This window comes from Physeter macrocephalus, chromosome 4 (genome assembly GCF_002837175.3).
Source record: "Physeter macrocephalus isolate SW-GA chromosome 4, ASM283717v5, whole genome shotgun sequence".
NCBI classification, from domain to species: domain Eukaryota; kingdom Metazoa; phylum Chordata; class Mammalia; order Artiodactyla; family Physeteridae; genus Physeter; species Physeter macrocephalus.
The window spans coordinates 114468322-114486829 of NC_041217.1; the positions used below are offsets into that span (position 1 = coordinate 114468322).

At 32.6% G+C, this 18508-nt stretch overlaps 1 long non-coding RNA gene across 1 annotated transcript; it reads right to left on the reverse strand.

The window, feature by feature from the left end:
• Window positions 1-6218: 6218 nt before the first annotated feature.
• LOC102990048 (uncharacterized) lies at window positions 6219-15235 on the reverse strand. The gene is made up of 4 exons (XR_447408.2): window positions 15132-15235; window positions 12687-12834; window positions 8688-8778; window positions 6219-6472 (listed from the first exon to the last, which is right to left on the reverse strand). It is a non-coding gene; the product is annotated as an uncharacterized lncRNA (long non-coding RNA).
• Window positions 15236-18508: the final 3273 nt, after the last annotated feature.

Consider the following 18508-nt stretch of genomic DNA (forward strand, 5'->3'; position numbering starts at 1 on the left):
TAAAGACACAGGACTTGTGAGGTCAACATTCTGAGTAAAACAGAAGACCAAAATGTTGAATCTGACTCTTGAAACCATCTTTTCTCCTGAGATATTTTCCAATTCAAAGGTGAAGTCCAAGAAGCTAAGAATCTGAGGAGAAGGAAAGGGTGACAAGTAGAGCACTGGCAGAAGTCTTAGAAGACTGCCAACACTGAGGAGACACAATGGGAGTTCAGGGCCTACAAGGTGGAAAGAATTCTGTGAACATCCCAGGCTTCCTCTTAGGACCTGGTGGATTACATTCTTCCAGGGAGGGAGAATTATAAATAGACAAGTGCTTGCAACACTGAAGTTCATCTTAGAATCAATTGAATCTCCCTGTGTAGGGCTGTTTATTGATCTGCCTGTGAGGAGGGCAGTAAATATTCTATAGAGAAGAATAACCTCTAGCCTTCATATTATTCTTACTTTTTTTCTACACAAAATGTATGACACTTAACCAAAAATATTAAGTATGCAAACAAACAAGAATTGACTGAAAAACAAAAATAACAGCAGATAAGAGAAAAATAACAATAAGAGATACATGCATTGTGTTATTAGTCCAGGATAGGTGAAGTGGGCAAAAATATGTGAAGATATAGTACGTCTAAACAATAAAATCAATAAGGTAGATCTTATTAATATAAATAAAACATTATACCTATTACTACAGAATGTATCTTTTCCTCAAATGCTCACAGAGGCTTTCCAAAAACTTACCATATATTGGATCACAAAGAAAATCTCAGGTTTCTTAAAATAATAGTAATCCAAATAACATTCTCTGATTCTAATGTGATAAAAATTGAATTAATTTATAACAAATCTAAAAACAGTTCATTCCACACAGAGGTTTAAAAAAATACTTTCTGTTAAATAATTTCTTAGTGAAAGAAGAAATGCAAACCAAAATAAAAGAACCACTAAAAATATAATAATAATGATAATAATAATGATTCAAAAATAATTAAATGATTAAAAAATAACACATAAAGTATGAGACATGTAAAGAAATAATCAGAAGGAAATGCATAGTCTTAAATACTCATATCAATAGAAATAAAAAATAAAATAAATATTAAATAAAATAATAGTAAATATTCATTTACTTATACCAGGATCGCTGGTATAGCTTTATATTCAGAAATTATTAACATGCAGCATTAGAGGAAAAAAAAAAAAAACCCACATATGCACATGTCATTACTTCCACAGATGCTGAAAGGCTTGGTAAAATATTTAATACCCATTTCTGATTAAAGAAATAAGCAATAAAAGAGGATTTGAGAAATATTTTATAACAGGAATGTGTGTGTGTGTATTTCTAAATGTATATATGAATATATATTAAAAGATATTTATATATGCTATTATAAATTTATAATAAATGTGTGTGTATATTTATATGCAACTAGAGAAGAAAAATACATTATCATGTAATATGCAATAAAGTATTAACTTTGTGATCCATTTATAACAATACTAATAATGACATAACATTAATTTGATTATTTTTAAGTGAATACAAATACCTAGAGCAGGTTCAAATACTGAACCATCCTTCTGAGTCTGGGTACAATATAAGAGTGGTCACTTTCGCCATGTCTATTCAACCTGGAATGGAATGTCTGTCAATGAAATGAGCTAAGGAAAAAAAATGTAAAGTATATGGCTAGAAAGAAAAACAAAACCATAATTTTATTATTTACAGATTATATTACTATACATATAGAAATTTCAATATTTCTATAGGTAAATTATTAGAATTAATGTGACTTCTGCAAGGTTGCTAGGTAGAAGGTTGATGTAGAAAAATCATTTATATTACTAAGCATCTACAAAACCAATTAGAAAATAAAATGCCACTTAAAATAGCATCCAATATATAGAATCTTAAAACAAATGTGTGAATATACAGAAACTCAATATGTGACAAAGATGGCTAGATGAGTTGGAAATAGAAAAAGACTTTTACAATTGGCACTGGCTTTGTCAAAAAAAAAAAAAAAGACATTGATCTTTAACATCCCATCTGAAGCAAAAATCAGTTCCAGGTGTGTTAAAAACCTAAATGTGAGAGAAAAAAATCAATTCATAAATGTTACATAAGGAAGTACATCTTAAATGAGACAAGAAAAACAAAATCACTGAAAGAAATAGTGTGTTTTTACTAAATTAAAATTAAGAACTTTTAACCCAAGAAGAGAAGCTAGAGAGAGAATGAAGCTAGAGGGTGAGAGAATATACTTGTCTCACATGTAAATGCTTTAGACCCAGCATCCAGAGTATAAAAGTCACACCTACAAAACAAGACAGCCCAACAGATCAATGTTTCCAAGGCTTGTACAGGTACAGCACAAAAGGAAAAATCTTAGTGGCCAATAAATTAAAATAAAAGGTCATTCATGTTGTTATTAATCAAGGAAATATAAATTTAGACCACAAAGATACACTGTTTAAGCCCATCAAATTAGCAAGAACTAAAATGTATAGGGGACAATTGGGGAAACAGAAAATCTTGCTCACTAAATGTTTCATACATTATTTCTGCAGTAATCAATCCAACAACTAAAGAAGGAATTTGTAATTCATAGTAGGGTCACACAATGGAGTACTGTATTTCAGTAAAAATGAACCCCTTACAGTAGCATGGATAAATCTCACAAACATAATGTTTAACCAAAGAAACACATACACATACACACATGCACACACAGATATAAGTGCAAAACAAACACTAACTCTAATATTTAGGTGTGAATAAACAGGGGTTCAAATCGAAAGGAAAATAAAATAATTATGAAAAAAGTCAGTGAAGTTAAACTTTTAGGGAGTAGGATGGTTTGGTGATCAGTGAGTGACATATAAGTATACCTCAATGTGACTGTCATTGTTCCTTTTCTTTTCCTAGATAATGGTTACACAATTAAATGCCTTATAATTACTTGTAAAAAGTATATATGCACTCATATTTATATTTCACACTAATATAAAAATATATTTACTATGATACTATTTGGGGGATACACAGACATTGTCTGCACAGACATTTATTATAAAGTAAATAATATTTATAAATGATTATATTTGGGAAATTTTTCAATTTATTCTTGGTACTTTCTATATTATTCTAATTTTTTCTTATTACCAATTATTATATTTACATAAACAAAGTACTTTCTGAAAAAGAAAGGGTGATATAATTTTGGTATAATTTATTTTTTCCAGTGAGTAAATTTTTATTTGGGGGATAGGTCTTCTTGAGGCAAATTTGGAAAATATTTATATTTATACTGTAATTCTGTTCTTATTGTATTTGAGAGATTTACAAAATGCATATGATAAGTTTATAAGAACATGTTATTTAAGATCAATCCCACTTAAATATCTGAATCTTTTCACATATAATATTCCAGTGGTTTTTAAACTCTTTTTCTTTTCTTTTATAGGAGAGAAAAATATGAAGTATTCCTCAGTGATTTTTCAATTTCAGAATAAAATTCACAACTGAAAAATAAAAGACTGCTTCATTACTAAGAAATAATCTGATGAAGGTATGTTATAAAATTACTTTCCTTAGGAAGTATTCTCTCTAATACAATTTATTACATAATGATAATACATTAAATCTATAGGAGAAGAGACTAAAAATATATTTACATTTTTATGTCTTGGGGTAGATTTTTTTAAATTTAAAATTATCCATTTTGAAATTTATTTTACTGAAAAAATGCTAGACCTAGCCTCCTTTTTTTTACCTACAAAAAAAGCACTTAAAATTTTTCCTCTAACTCACCTTATCTTCCTATCTCAAATTGTACAGAAATCTGAACTCATTTTAAAATGTTCTTGTGAAATAAGTTATAGATTTCACCAAGGCAGAAATACGTACAATAGCAATATTTTATAAGATATTATACCTCTAAAACCCATGTTATATAACAATTATTTACCTACTTGTTAATAAGTTCAGTTAAATATTTTATTATTAACAATATTAGAAAAGATAACTTGGAATTTTTTTTATCTAAATCTCTGACCTGTAGGAGTCAATGACGATTCTACCCTTGTGTCTCAGCTCAGACCTGTGTCTCAATAGTTGCTCAACTTGCAGCCTATTAACCAAAGTAGCACGTTGTATGTTTACTGAAAATTGCTAAGCTGCCAGTCACAAAAATCACATACACACACAAAATTAATTAATTGAAACTCTTTACAATATTGTGAATTTGATTTGGCTCATCTGTGCTACACAGTGGTTAGTCTAACTTTTCTATATTTTTTAAAATGTCATTACTGTAGATCTGTGTTAACACCAATTTTGACATCAGAAAATACAAATTATAAATTCACACTTTCAAATGTTAATGGTGACAAGATGTTTTTATAATCTTTATGCCAATATAAAAATCACATTTCTATTATCTATGATCCCTTTTAATTTGGGATAGCAAACATTTGTTTCATAGTGAAATTAGATCAGTTACATTATAAAAACTGGAAATATTTAAAAATAATCAATACAATAATTTTATAAAATATGATGTGTAGAAAGACTGCTATTTTCATATGGATTCATTATTTCTTAACTGGACCCTTTAGGGTCCAATGGATTTTTGATTTTGTGCTTCTTCTGCTGATATTTTTGTAAAAAGTTTGGTTTGATCTATGGTTGAAAGGAATGTGCTTTGGAGGTAACTTCCTTTCTCTGCTGACTACTTAGTAGGGATGTTAAGCTGATAATACAAACTTGTAAAACTAATGTAAATCATTTTATTTTTTAAAAAATTGGAAAATGGTTTACTGCTATAAAGTCATAATCATAGATATTTTGTTTTTGATAAAGACAATATTTGCAATGTCCTGAGGATGCAGAATAAGAGGCTTATGAAAATTTTATGAAAAGTTGTTTGACCAAATTTTTAAACCACTCAAACTTATTTTTGCTACTAAATAAATGCATTTCAAAGATTATTGCAAGAGCTCTTCTACACTTTATCAAATTACTAGACAAATACCACAAATATTTCATAAATTCTTTTCACTGTAGCCAACCAACCAACCTGATTTCAGGAAAATTCGTGGTTCTCCAAGAGTGAAGAATTTTAAGTGAACTCAAGAGATTAGCTGAAAACATTTTCCCAATTAGAAACAGGTGATGGCACTTCTTAATATCTTGCCTATCAGTAATCAATTTCCGTTTACTTTACAAGTACATACCAATCACATAATAACTGTGTTTATTAAATATAGATTTTATTTTATAAAATCTACCAAAAGAATAATGATATTCTATTCTAGCTCATCAATGGGCTTGGCATTCAATCCGTGATTCTCCTAAATTACCTGTCTAAAATGATATATATATATTTTTTTTTATCCAGCACACTGAGGCCCTTCAAAGTACATAGTATACAATAAGGAATATAAAACATCACTGCCAGACTTAGTCAATAATTACACAAGATTTTAATAATGTTTAAGATGATTTCTGTTCTGTGTCTATGTAAAACACTTGGAGCTTAATTTGCTTTAGAATGCTGAAATATTATATTCACATTTATTTCACCTGTTACAAATCACTCATTGCCTTATGAAAGAAAATCAGCTCTTAATTGTGACATTTCTTATTATTTTAGCTTACCCGAAAACAATTTGCATCTTTTATCTTTTTAAAAATATAGTGACCCAAACGGGACTTACAGGGTTACAGAAATTTTTTAAAAGAAAATTAAAATATTTTGAAGATATTATTTTCAAATTTATAGCTCAGCCAAACAAATATGGCCAAAAATAAAGTGTTAAGTACATTAGTTATCTAACATATAACAGAAATTTAGCATTCTAACATCTTAGAAATAAAATTTTTTCCATTTTATTACCAGTTCGGTTTTAAACATTTCTGCCAAACAGTTCAATATAATCAATAAATATAACCAAGAATACTGAAGTTGTTTTTCAGACAACAAAAACAGAATTTATGTTACGTGATTATTAGAATAATTGGCATTGGGTTCTAGAAAGAAATCTTAAAGATTATTCAATTGATTATTATATTAGTTATATTAACATAAACAGTAGTCCACATCTGATCAAATGTATATAGAAAAATGTTGTTTAGTATACCTCCCAGTAGAATATATACATTTTACATCATTATTTTTAATGTTCTATGAAAATGTGTTTAACTTTGCTTCTTTGAGCATTTCATATATTTATTTATGTATGATACAGTTTTAGTTTCATATCTATATAACATTACCTTTTAAAAATTATTTGTCTTTTTTCCCTTTTTTTTTTGTCTGAAAGATTTTTTTCTCTTCTCCAATCAAGGCACGCATCTGCCTAAGGAGATGGCGGTGGTAATGGTGATGGTGATGTGAGGTCTTAAAATAGGACTTATCATGTAGGAATCATCAAAGATCCACACCAAGGTAACATTCAGCTTCTGACATATAAAAATATGATTTTTCCAGCTAGAAAATAACCTTGAAACTGAGATTGTTCTATCAAAAGAGAAAGCATAAAATTCTTTAAAAAAATAATACGCTCTAAGCATATCATCGGCCAAACTGGAGTAATTATTGCATTAATTTTTTTGAAAAATACAGAAGATAATGCCTATGTCCATTTATAAGTAAGCCATTTCTACGATAGCAGGAGGGTACAATGTAGGGAGAGAAAGAGGAGGAGGCAAGAGGGGAGAGAAGTAATCAGAAATGTGTTTTGTTTTTTTTGTCCTCTCCAGGGTTTTACCTTGGTAGGGATTGTTAAATTAATTGAGGTAACTACTCAGGATTTTATCTGCTCCTCTGTGTGGACCTCTGGGACAGGATTCTACTGTGCAAATGGCACTTCCGATGTTAAATATCCAAGTCTAGTTAGGAGGTTTCAGCAATGTGATCAGAAAAGGGGATGATCTAAGTCAACTCAGATATCATGTGTTGTGGATAATAAGTTAATAGTTAGTGGACCTGCTATTGAGCCTGCCCTGATAGGGCAAAATTATTTTTGAAACAGAGTCCAGGGTAGGGTAGCAGAGTTGGGGCAGAGAAAAGATAGGGGAGAGACTTAGCTTTCAGAAATTATGTTTTGTTCAGAGGAAAAAGAGTCAGCATAGAAAGATGGGCAATGCCTCCTGGGATTTTTTTCTTACCTAAAAGTAAGGATCATTGGTTCATTAACCAGAGCTCAGCAGTATGTGGTCTAACCATAGATAAGGATGATTGGGTATTCCTTTGGAGTCTCTATACTGACCTATGAACAATGAAGGACCAACCAAAGAGGAATGCCACCCAAAGTTGTGGGCTCTCCCTGCAGCAGCCCACATACAATGACTGGTCAAGTTTTGATATAGAGGTTCAACTTCTGTTTCTTAATTCAGGGTATCTCTGGAGTGACAAGTGTGTTGAATGCCTAAGTAAGAAATAGGTACTTTATAAGATGGGACTGAAACCTAACAAAGATTTGGGACCTGAAACAACTTTGTAAATATACTAAAATTACTGGATTATACACTTTATAAGATATGTGAATTATATCTCAACTTTAAAAATAAATATTTAGTATGTCTGAAGAAGTTGAGATCACCAATGGTTGAACTGAGAACACTGAGACTGGAAGGAGGTGTAAATGGGAAATGGATGTGGTTAAGGTAGCAAGCATCACTGATCATAGCAAATAAGTAAATAGAATATGACTGAAAATTGATATATCAAGAAAAAACAAGAAAAGCATATTATTTAGAGATTCAGAAGGGAGCATGAGTTAAACTAGAAGCAAAAACTGTTAAAAATATATGTACCACATCTTTTTTATCCATTCCTCTGTTGATGGACATTTAGGTTGCTTCCATGTCCTGGTTATTGTAAATAGTGCTGCAATGAATGTTGGGGGACATGTATATTTTTGACTTATGGTTTTCTCTGCATATATGCCCAGGATTGCTAGGTCAGGGAGCTCTATGAAATACTCTGTAATGGCCTATATGGGAAAAGAATATTAAAAAAAAAAAGAGTGGATATAGGTATATGTATAACTGATTCACCTTGCTGTATACCTGAAACTAACACAACATTGTAAATCAACTATACTCCAATAAAAATTTTAATTAATGGTTAAAAATAACTGATCCTGAGGAATAGGGCTTGACAGAGATAATTTCCATTCATTGTAAGCCCACTATAATATTAGGTATTTTTAAAGGGTATGCCTTGTCATGGACTGAATTGTGTTTCCCTCAATTTCATAGGTTGAAGCCCTAACACTTAATTCTACTGTATTTGGAGATAAGGCCTTTAAAGGGTAATTAAAGTTAAACAAGATTATAAGGAGTAGGGCCCTAATCCGATATGACTTCTCTTCTTATAAGAAGAGAGACACTACAGATGCATGCGAACAGAGAAAAGGTCATGTGAAGACACAGAAAAAATGTGACCATTTGCAAGCCAAGACTAAAGCCTCAGAGCACCCAAATCTGCTAACAACTTGATCTTGGATTTCCAGTCTCCAAAACTGTGAGAAAATAAATTTCAGTTGTTTAAGCGACCTTGTCTGTAGTATTTTGCTGTGGTAGCCCTAGAAGACTAATATATGAATGATTCTTGGATAAAAATAAAACAATATAAAATAAAGTACACAATAAAACCCACTGTTTTTCTTACCTGGAGACAGTATGAGTCCAGAAAGCTGCACTGAATGCCATGGCCTTTTATTTTTTGTATCAGTACGGTGATTGACAGAGGCCTTTATTAGCTTGTAAAGCAAGAAAAATAGTAGTCCATAAGGATGTAATATAAATAAGTTTAACAATTAACCATATCCAATTTTAATAATGGATAATAGCTAAAGAAAAAAAATAGATCAACAAAAGTAAGAAAACAGAAACCACACAGTTTAATTGAAAGCATTTTATAGGGAAGATATGGCACACCCATCAGTAGAACCATATTTCTTGAGTTTGGATTCTGATTCTACAGCATGTAATTGTGATTTCTTCGACAAATTAACAAAAATGCAGTTTCTCTACTCATAAACAAAGGCTAACAGGCTTCCTAACAAGGTTGTTGGAAGTATTAAGTGAAATCAAACTTAAACCTGCTTTTTATGGAGGGCAGTACATAGTAAGATCTAAATATAAATTAACTTTAAAATTAATAAATAAACTGATAAGGAATTAATATCCAAAATATATAAAGAACCCATATGACTCAATAGCAAAAACCCAATCCAACGAAAAATGGGCAGAGGATTTGAATAGACATTTTTCCAAAGAAGACATATAGATGGACAACAGATACATGAAAAGATGCTCAACATCACTAATCATCAGAGAAATGCAAATCAAAACCACAATGAGATATCACCTCACACATGTTAGAATTGTTTTTATCAGAAAGACTAGAAATAATGAATAAAAAGTTCTGGAGAAAAGAAAACACATGTGCACTGTTAGTGGGGATGTAAACTGGTGCAGCCACTATGAAAAACAGTATGGAGTTTCCTCAAAAAATTAAAAATATAATTACCATATGATCCAGCATTCCACTTCCAGGTATTTATCCAAAAAATGTAAAAACACTAACTCAAGAAGTTATGTACACTTCATGTTAATTGCAATGTGATATATGTTAGTCAAGACATGGAAGCAATCTAAGTGTCCATCAATGAACACATATAGATATATATTATATATATATATATTTCACTCATAAGAAAAGAAGGAAATCTTACCACTTGTGACAACATGGATGGACCTTGAGGGCATTATGCTAAGTGAAATAAGTCAGATAAACACAAGTACCATATAATCTCATTTATAAGTGAAATCTAAAAACAAAAACAAGTTCATAGATACAGAGAACAGATTGGTGGTTGTGCAATACAGAGAACAGAGGCAGGAGGTTGGAGGTGGGTGAAATGAGTGAGAAGGATCCAAATACACATGAAATAAAGAAGTCATGGAAATGTTATGTATAGCATGGTGACTATAGTTAATAATATTTTATTGTGTCCTTTGGGATTAAATTGGATTAGACTGGATTTTAGTAGTGGGAATCTTATTACAGTAAATCTTCTCTTAAAATAGTTAATAAAACTAGTCGAGTACAGGGACTTACATCAGGGCCAAAACTTTGAAGTCATTTTATTCCCTTAAATATTTAAATCACATTTGTCATTGAAGCCAGGAATAATTGATCATGGAACTACATTTACTTTTCCTTTGAAGTGAATAAGACCATAGAATGGAGAAACAAGGCATAAAGATTCTTGTTTTTGTAGTTATTTTGGTTGATGATTTGAAGACATCATTCACTTATCCAAAATATTGAGCAATGACTTGGTTTCAAAGGCTATGATATATTTCCTTCAAGGATTCATAGGATTATAAGGGAGGCAGATAAACCAATAATCACAATGCATTAATCCACACTATTTTTAGAATACACTTTGCTCAATTTAAATCTTAGCAGGCTATTTAGTTTTGAAGGCAATGGGGAGCCTTTGAGGATGTTTACAAGGGTGTGATTATAATTATGGAACATGGCACCCAATGCCTACTAAATAGATTTAAAACTCCTTAGCATATTATAATCATCATTTATGATTGGTTCCCTCATCTCCCATTCACATTTCCCCAGCTGTGTATTCTTTCCCAAGCAGGGAATTACTTTTCTTGTTTTAATGTGGTTGTGTAAACTGTCTGTCCTGCTTTGTTACTTTCTCCTATTCTGCAAGAATCGGTGAAGTCCACCTCCTACTCATTCATCCAGAATAAACTCATATGTCATCTCCTTAAAAAATTAGTTCCCAACTCCATTGTTTTTGTCTGCTTTACCAAGCTCAGTGAGTCACTCCCAAATCTGGTCCTACAGAACTTGGGACATGTTACTATGAACACTCATAACATAGCCCTGTAATTATTGAATCACCTGTCAAACTCAACAGACTGTAAGACAAAGACTCATTAATCTTTTTGTCAAAACACAATATCAAAAGCACAGGCATTCAAAAATGTGTTTGGAATGTAGGCGAGGTGGGGAATGGTAGAGAAAAGATACACATATTTTGCATCTTTGTTTACAGCATTAGATTACAGTACCATGAATTTGCCTTGTGTTCCATAAGAAACAGCGAGCCACCGAGGCTTTTAAACAGATCTATAATGTATAAGATTCACGGATTCATTGTTCTAGAAATGAGATGTTAGAGTGGGCTAAGAACATTTGTCAGACACTGACTAACAAATTGGATGCTGCTAAATCAAGCTATTTAGTCCAGGAATTCCCTCATTCCCCTCACAAACCTCCATCACCTTTCAAATAGCGTGACTTTCTATTTAGCCAAGAATGCAGCTTATATGCATGAGAATGACTGGACCAGTTGTTAATCCATGAAACATGTAAGTTGTTACCACTTTAAGTCCTTGAATGCCACTCCACCCATAATGTCTCTGTTATCCTATTTTCTTCCCTGGGGTCTCCTTCCTGCTGATAAAAGTGAACAACCACAATGTTAATATACTCAGCAAGGAAATTCCAGGACTCTGTTCCAGAGCCCCAGGCAGCAACCTTTCTGAGTAATCGATGCCAATAACTCCTCAATGTTAAATATTTTAACTATAACTCCTGGTTATAAGTAATTCTGACAACATGGAACTGTACTGGGGGCAACAGCTTTTTATATGTTATGTTATTGTAATACATGTAAGTGATAATAACCAAACTGACAGATCAAGTGAGGTGGAAGATGTAGAGTTAGAGCTAGGATGCAATTCCAGGGAGAGAAAAAGGTGCTAAATGTCCCAAGCTTAAGGACCGAACACTAGGTTCAGAATGAGGCAGGAGCTTAGTTTATAGGAATAGGACATACTATGGTCTTGCTAGGTTAGCAACTTATTGACTGAATCTTAAAATGTCAGGATAAAGTTCTATAAATAATCCCAAATTTAGAAGTGGTCCTTGAATATGAAACGTATGTGACACTACACATATTGGCTGAAGTATTAAACTGCTTTGGGAACAGTATGATGAGGGTATAAGAAGCGAAGCAAATTCTGAGTGCTCTCATGAGAAGAATTTTAATATCTGTTTGTAGATATAAATATAAATCCTTTCTGTTGTAAAAGTTAGCAAGAGAAAAAATATCCTAGCTTAAAGGGTTATGACTGTCCTTTCACATAACCAAGTACATAGGAGTTTTTTTAAACATGTATTATCTGACCAAGATATATAGTTTCATGTGCAATATCTGAATGGAAGAATAAACTATTTACTATTAAATGTTAGACATGATTTAGGAGGATTCCTGTTTTTGTTTCCTTTTTCTTAATATGAATGGTCTAATATAATTGATATATCTTTTCCAGTCATACTAACTCAAAATTTGAGAATCATCTGGGATTCTTTTTCCCCCCTTTATCTCCTATATCATTAGTTACCAGATCTTACTTCATATGTATCCAAAAGTCTGTGGCTACCCATCCTTTTCTGAGCTATGTGCATTTATGGATTTTCATATATTTCCTGACCTATTGTATTTATCTTTTAGCTAAAGGTATTTGTGACAGGTTCCATATATTCTAATTACTTTTAGTCATAGGAACAGACTCATTTTACTAATTAAGCTCCATGCAATATAATACCACAATTCTGAGCTCTTACCATTGGAAAGTTTCTCCCCCGTTGGTTGGAAGCCTCAAGCGGTGATTTTAGGAGTAGGGAGGCATAGGGTCAATATCTTTATCAGTTCTAGTCCTTGTCCTTCTCAATTCACTAAACAGTTATAATTTCTTGCCTCTCCAAGTTGAAGCTGGGATACGAGAAGGAGAGTGAAGTAGTAAAAAGGATTCAACTTGGCTGGTACAGTTATAATCTGACTCAGGTTGCTTCCGATGACAGATGTACAATTTCAGGCTCATTATCTTATAGGGCATGTTTTAAGGCTCCTCAAAGAAACTTCTACTGGAAAACTCCAACGGAAAATGATTTGGTATAAATAATGTGACTCTTCTTGTTGTGCCTACTATTGATTCCCCACTATCCCCAAAGCCTCAGTAGGGTATCTTTGCCCCCCAGGTGGTCCTCTTGTGTGAGATTACTTTTTAGAAACACAATAGGCAGCATAGTTCTGATCGAGTTAGTTCTCCCAATGCAAACCTCTCTATCATACCTACTCAATCTAAAAGCCATCTAGCCTCTGCCATTTACCCTTGGAATTGTCTCAGTAAAGTTAAACCTTATCTTTGTGCCCCCCTGAAATCCCAGGCTCATGTCAAGTTCTCTAAGCATTTCTGTTGAAGCCCCTCAACCTTATGTTGGAGAAAAAGTACCCCCCTTTCCTTCATAAGATAACATATACCCTACTGACAACACTCTCCCAAAGAACACTCTTTTCCAGTCCTTTCAACTTTATTTTTGAACATCAAGGTAGATGAAGAGCTAATGTTGGTAGAACAATTTTCATAATCTCTTAGCATGTTCCTTTCAAGTAATATGACACCTTCCCTTATTTGTTGTAGTGTTCTTGGCCTTTGCTTAAAACTCAAGAGAGAAAGAATCTCATTTCAATATCTGATTACAAATATATTTCTTTCTCACCAAGTACATTAAAAACTTCTAAAAGTCAAGAACGAAGGCAACATGGAGAGCTTGTTAGAAGCACAGACAACAGGGTCAGGTGTGCTTTGGTTCAAATCCAAGTTCTGTTACTTACCAGCTGGGGGGACCTTGACCATACTAATTACTTTCTCTGGGACACCATTTCTTCATCTGTAAAATGGGGCTAATAAACTTACCTTATTGTAATAGATATCATTTATTGAGACCTTTCTGTAATAGCATTTATTTAGCACTGTATCAAAAAAATAATAAGTATGCAAATCTCCTTACATCTATTGTCTCATGTGTACAAGATGGGATTTGTCATTTTCCCGCATTTACTGATGAGGCTTGTATATGTTTACTAGCATGCCCACATTTAGATACCTATTACTTGCACGAATGACAGAGCTGGAAATCAAGAAATTTTTCTTCCAAAATTCATGCTCACTGTGATAGATACACTGACAGCCAACCTTACTGGGCTGTTGAGAGGATTATATGAGATAACTGGTTTAAAGCACTTATCACTGTGCCTGATATATAAATTCCATTTGTAAATGACAGCCACCATTATATAATTTAATTTTACTCTTCTCTCAGTATTTCATAGTTACCAGCATACTGTCTTTTCATGGCTATTAATAAGCATTAATTAAATGGATAAATAAAAAAGTAATAATCTAGCATTAATGTATGGTTATATATTTTTAATGCATTTTTCCCTTTTTTATGTAATGTTCTTACTATAAACATTAAAGATCCTTTTTGTATATCAAATTAATAATGTTACCATCATACCTTAACTTCAATTTTTCAATATTATTTTGGAAATGTTCTCTTCAAGGATGGAAAATAATTCAACCTCCAAATAAAAATAGAAAAAATAAAGTAGCTACCATATTCATTTTGTTTTAGAATTTGAAATTCTCTATCATGTGTAATTTAGTTTTTATAATATTCATTTTGCAACTATAGTACCACACACTCACTAATCACAGTGCTTACTATGCAGTAGCTGCTCAGTTAATACCTATGAAATTAAATAAATATTTCTTATCATTTTACAGAAGAGGAAATTGACATACATAAACATTAAATTAATTACCCTCTTTCACAAATCTGATAAACGTTGTTTTCAGACTTCCAAAACTAGTTTTTCTCACAATCAAATTCTAAAGTCTATTCTGTTGGAGTCAATGACTGACCTGAATCTCCAGGGCACTTGCAAGCTCATTAAAAATTATACATATTTAAATATATGAGTTACTTTCTAGGTTTTTGAAAAGGGCAGATACAGATTCATTTATCCAGTTATTTTACAACTGTTTTGAACATAGTAGAGCTATGAAACAGCCTTTGTAAGGAACTTTACTTACTTATTTATATATTTAATTAGTTAGTTCTTAGAACAGCATATAATAAGAAACCAAAGTAGAAGATTGGCTTTGATCAGTTTACTCATAATGTCATTAGTATCACATGGCCAGTATTGCTTATGGTACTTACCTTGGTAGGACGTTTATATGGTGTAACTTATAATTTTCTCAAAAAAAAGAGAAAAACACAGCCTTATATTTATTTCATTCAATTATTGTGTGAAGTTAAAAGAGTCTTGCTGAGTTTTTGGCTTGACAGAGAGGCTAGGACTTCGGCCTAAAAATAAGAATATGTTCAATGAGGATTCTCAAATAATAAATCTATTGAAGTTTTTGCTTCATTCAATAATATATGTTACATAAATACTGTATAGCAGCCACTTTCCTAAACTCCAGTTTTGTACAAGAGTAATATAGTAAACTTCCCTTGTTTAATATAAAATGAACTAAGCAGAAAAATTTACTGGCATGTGTGGAGCACAGTTTCTACCAGGAAAATTTGTTTACTAAAAAAAGATAAGTAAAAGGAAACATAAAGGGGAGGTCATGGATTATGAATGCAATTTTTAACAGGGTAGTCAGGAAAAGCCTTTTGAAAGAAGACATTCTAATAAAAATCTGAAGGAAGTGAGGGAGGAAGTCATCAAGTATTTGGGGAAAAGACTATTTCACGCATTTAGAACAATAAATGCAAATAGTCTACATTGAAGCAAGACTGTGTTAGGAGAACAGCAAGGAAGCCAGTGAACAGAATGGAGAACCAGGATGGTAAAAAGAATGGTCAGAAACACAGAGAAAAATGTGACAGAAAGTGGTGGAAAGAAAATCACATTGGACCCTATAAGTCATTACTGTATAACGATTTTGGATTTACTTAGAATGAGATTGAAAGACATTAGAGGGTTCTTAGCAAAGTGAAAGGCAAAATCAAGGAGAATGGTCACAGGCTATTGCAAGAATGAATGGACAGATGATGACTCAGTTCTGAATGGTTGACAGACTTAAATTGATGACCTTATTAGCAGTGGAGCTGTTGAGAAGTAGTCAAATTCTGAGTATTTATAGTAAAGCTGATAGAATTTGCCAAATATTAAAGCAGAGTTTGAAAGAAAGAGAAGAGTTGAAGATGATTTGAATATCATATTACTAAATAAAACTACTTGAAATACTGGAATTGCTATTGTACAAGACGGAATAGACTAGAGAGGGAACAAGTTTGGGCAAAGGACTAAAGTATGATGTTGTAGGTTAATTTGAGATATTCATCAGTCAGCAAAGTGGAAAGGTTGAGCTGGCCAATGGAGAGCTGAATCTAGAGTTCCAAAGAAATTCTGGACTGCAGATAAATATATTTGAGAAACTAAACATATTGACATTATTTAAATCCATAGATCTTGTACACTATATTCTGTACCTTTTCTTACAATTAAGACCCTTTCTTTTGCAGACAAGCACACTGATAGTTAATCTATCAATATATACATGTATTAGATACATACTACAAATCTAAATATAATATGCCATTCCATTCCTAGTTGTACACTAGTTGAAATACATGTATCTTTTCACAAAAAGGCATAGGCAAGAGTGTTCATAACAACACTACTTATAGTAGTAATACTGCCCGACTAGAAGTAACTCAAATGTCCATCTAGGTAAAAAGGGTAAGTAAATTCTGGTGTATTTATACAATAGAAAACTATAGAGTAATGAGAATGAATGAACTACAACTATTCACAGTAATGTAAATGAATATCATACACATGATGTTAAGTAAAAGAAGCCAAACTAAAAAAGCATATATTGTAATTTACATTTATATAGAATGGAAAAAAGTGTGAGAAGTCAAAATGGTGGCTGACACTGGCGGGAGGCACAAGTGGGACTTCTCAGGTGCTGATCCTGTTCTTTCTCCTGAACTCAGTACTGGTTACATCACTGTGTTCACTTTGTGAATAAGTATCAATTTATGATTTGTGTACTTTTCTGTATTTTTGTCATATTTCAAATACAACTATATCTATTAACCTCAAGTGTCCCTCCAACTACTGATGTTGGAAAAGACACAGTAAAGATGGAAAAATGGACATAGTAATTTTTCATTAGAGACAAAAACATTACTATAGCAATGACCTTAAATAGATGAGAAGAGATGGGAAGTAGTACACAAGATGAGAATTTGGTCATTGATAGCAGCTTGGGTAGGTCATTCATTGTGCCTGAGGAAAGTGATGGTGCATGTATACAGATGCAGGTATGAGTGGATTCTTGTTGGGGTGAGAGCTTTCACATTTCTATATTGATTGCTTTTATCTTCCACATGAAATCTGAATCATGATTAAATCAGATTAGAGTTAGGACAGGGAAAAGTGTTGAATATTTAATGAGAGAGAAAGTAAAAATATAGTAATTTAGGAGAGTAAGAGATTAACTTACTGGGAAAATATTGCAAGAGTATTGGGCCTATATGATTTCAGTTTCAAGAAATTGAAGTGAGTTGAATATAGTGTGTGTGCGCACACACGTGTGGCAGTGTGAGTATACATTTTCCAACCATATTTAACTATACCAGTATAGAAGCAAGAAAAGTGGATGTAACCAGGGTTATTGTTTAGCCCAGTGGATAAGATAAAGTGAGAGAAGTGTAAGATAATTGAATATATGTGCAGGCAAATAAATTTAATGATTGAGGGCTTCCCTGGTGGCGCAGTGGTTGAGTCCGCCTGCCGATGCAGGGGACACGGGTTCGTGCCCCGATCCGGTAGATCCCACATGCCGTGGAGCGGCTGGGCCCGTGAGCCATGGCAGCTGAGCCTGCGCGTCCGGAGCCTGTGCTCTGCAACCGGAGAGGCCACAACAGTGAGAGGCCCGCGTACAGCAAAACAAAACAAAACAAAACAAAAAAATTAATGATTGAACATATAATTTAATGTATATAAAGTTGGATATGAGGACATGAACAAAGTAATAGTGGCCTGCGCGCCCGGAGCCTGTGCTCTGCAACCGGAGAGGCCACAACAGTGAGAGGCCCGCGTACAGCAAAACAAAACAAAACAAAACAAAAAAATTAATGATTGAACATATAATTTAATGTATATAAAGTTGGATATGAGGACATGAACAAAGTAATAGTGAAAGAGTGCTAAAACAGTGGATTATGGATACTAAAGGCATTGAGGGTTTTGAAGTTTCTTAACGCTTAAGATATGAGAGGCAGTGAAATGAAAGACTAGAAAATGATGGTTAAGAAATTAAAATTTAAAATACGCAGTATTGGCACTTAACACTGTAATGATAAGGTCAAGTGTAATGCCATGGTAATAAGAGAGCAAGAAAGATGAGATCACAGGGACAGAGGAAGTAAAAAAAGTTGGAAACCAGAATTTTGGTAAAACCATCTATGTTGAATATGATTTGATAGAATCATCTATGCATAATATTGAAATCATCATAAGTTATGATAGAAGTAGAATCAGAAATAGTAACAGTGACCTAGTTAAGTTCTGA